The 2,602-nt window shown below is 29.1% G+C and overlaps 1 pseudogene; it reads right to left on the reverse strand.

Annotated features, from left to right (window-relative positions):
* On the reverse strand, window positions 1-614 carry LOC150036078 (uncharacterized; annotated as a pseudogene).
* Window positions 615-2,602: the final 1,988 nt, after the last annotated feature.

Raw genomic sequence — 2,602 nt, forward strand, 5'->3', positions numbered from 1 at the left:
TCATATATAAATACATATTAAATTCCGCTCTAGTGTATCAAATATGCTCATTGTGGTTGTGTGAGGTTGGGATAAAGGAAGAGAAAGACTAATTCCTTGGAAGGGTAGGCGGAATTGGCTTTTAGATGAATGACAATTCAGGTAGCTTAGGGACTTCTGGTTTAGACACATTTGGTAATTCTGGTAATTTAGAAACCTTAAGCTTAAATACTTTTGATAATTCACATAATTTTGGGAGATCGGATTTTGGGAGATTTGAAACTTTAGACAAATTGAGAAAACAAAATTTAAGCAAGCTTGGAACTTTAGGAAATTTGGAGAAATCAAGGTTAGGTACTTTTGGAAATTTAGACAACTTTGGGATTTCAAGAACATTAGACTTTTCCAATGGTGGAAGGTGAGACAATGAAGGTAACTCCATCTTTTGTAGTGAAGGAAGCTTAGGCTTTGGCAAATTGGATAAATATGTCTTAGCAAGCACTCCAAGTACCATAGGTAATGGCATCTTCAAAAGATGCTTTGCTTATTGCCATGATCAAAAAATCATAGTTCATCAACATAAAAGTACTAAGTATTAGGGGAAATGTCAAGGTTGAGAAGTGATGAGTAGCCATTGGATTCCAAAAAACGAGGTAAAAATTAACTAACACAAGATTATAGATTACCTACCATGAAATGAAGTTGACTTGATTATGTAAGTCTCGATGATCTCAATTTATAGCATGTAGAACTATTTATAGGTAAAAGAGAAGAGTGGAAGGGAGCCTGATTAATTTTAAAAGAAAATAAGAAAAGGAGTTGCCATCAATCTTTTTTACAGTATGATTGGACACCAAAATAAAGTAAACAAATTTTAATTAAAAAAGTCGTTTGAGGAACAAGAGTTCAGTTCATGAGTCATTTGTATGTAGGAAAAGTGTAAGTATCCCACAATACTCGTTTAGAAAATGTGGACCAAATTTGAATCTAAAATTGAAAATATTATTTAATTTCTTAAAAAAATAATGTTTTATTTTACCCCTCATTACTCCAATATTTGAAGTAATGATCTCATAAAATAAGTCAAAAAATTCCATCAATTGAACTATGTTAGAATAGAGGAAAATTTCCTCACCACAAAAATGTGAAAAATTATTACAATTTTTCAAAATCCGATAACTTTTTAATGAAATATTTTTTTAAAAAAAATATTTTAGTTAAATTCATTTTATCTTGTGTTCGAGATCTTGAACTCCCAAAAATTATGAACTGATTTCAAGAATCTAGAAAATCAGACTCTCAAATATTTCTAGATTCCATAGTAGGAAATTGTAAGAAAAATGTCATTAAAAAAATTTATGGAAAATTTAACACTTATTCAATAAAATTCAAAATGAGTAATTTAAAAGATTTGAAAATAAACTTAAATGTGTTAAAAAAATATTAGAGAAATAATACTAAAAAAAAAAAAAAAAGACAACGTCGTAAATTTACATTGACAAGATATATAATTTAATAATACATTTAAAGTAAAAAAACAAACAAGCTTCTTGATTCCTAAAAACAATAAAAAAAATTATAATAAAATGTATTGAAAATCGATCTCGATCTCCTAAAAAATTGACTTTTCTCACTTCAAGATTCTAGAAAACTAGACTCTCAAATATTTCTTGATTCATATTTGGATAATCTTTTACAAAAGAAATTGTAGATTGAAAAATCACACAAGACAAATTAAATCATAATGAACAAGGAGTTCATAATAATGAAATAAGGAAGAAAAGAAATTACACGTAGAGGTGACCATAAAATGTTAACAAAGAATAATAAATATACTAATCAACACAAATTAATATACATATCAAATTAATTAGATAAAGTGTGAAAAAGATAAGTAAAAAAAATAATAATAAACAATAAAATTTACATGTGAAAAAAAAGATAACAACGAAATAAAAAAAAAAAAGAAAATATTAAATTTTTGTGGTTGACAATATTTGTTTAAGCATCTCAGATGTTATGAGATGTGTCTCTGCATTGTTAGTTTCAGGAAGAGGAATGTCTACGACAATGCTAATTCTGCAAGATACTTTCCTTATTGGTTGTTTCCTTTGTTGCCTTCTTCTGCCATATTCTTTTTCCATGTTTAGCTCTCGATTGCTATGGAAGTTAGGGTTGTTTGGTATGTCTCGGTTGCTCTTATTTTAAAGGTTCTCTGTCTTTTCGAAAAGGGTTAGCCATATTATTCTTTTGGTGAAAAGCTCGATCTGTGTATTCGACCGACAATATAGTGCATTGATGAATCTGTGTTCTAAATGTTTGGGTTGATACCCTAAACCCTCGTTGGATCCTGTAGTTTGTAAACTTTGTATTAAACAAATGCTTGTGATGTAATAATATATGATATTTTCTCCACTATTGTCTATGAAACATTGGATGTTTTGTTTTCTTTACCAAAAACCAATAAACTAAGATCCCTGGTTGTCATTGTAACTTAAGCATGTATATGGAAACATACAGGTGGATCAAGCTTTAAGTGATAACCAAAATGGTCTGTAGCATATGGATTAAGGAGGAAAACCTTATCCTGGTGACGCTACGAATGCGGCCCGCTTTGTAGAAT

The sequence above is a fragment of the Benincasa hispida genome, chromosome 5 (genome assembly GCF_027475165.1).
Source record: "Benincasa hispida cultivar pf3 chromosome 5, pf3_genome.v1.1, whole genome shotgun sequence".
In the NCBI taxonomy this organism is placed as follows: Eukaryota; Viridiplantae; Streptophyta; class Magnoliopsida; order Cucurbitales; family Cucurbitaceae; genus Benincasa; species Benincasa hispida.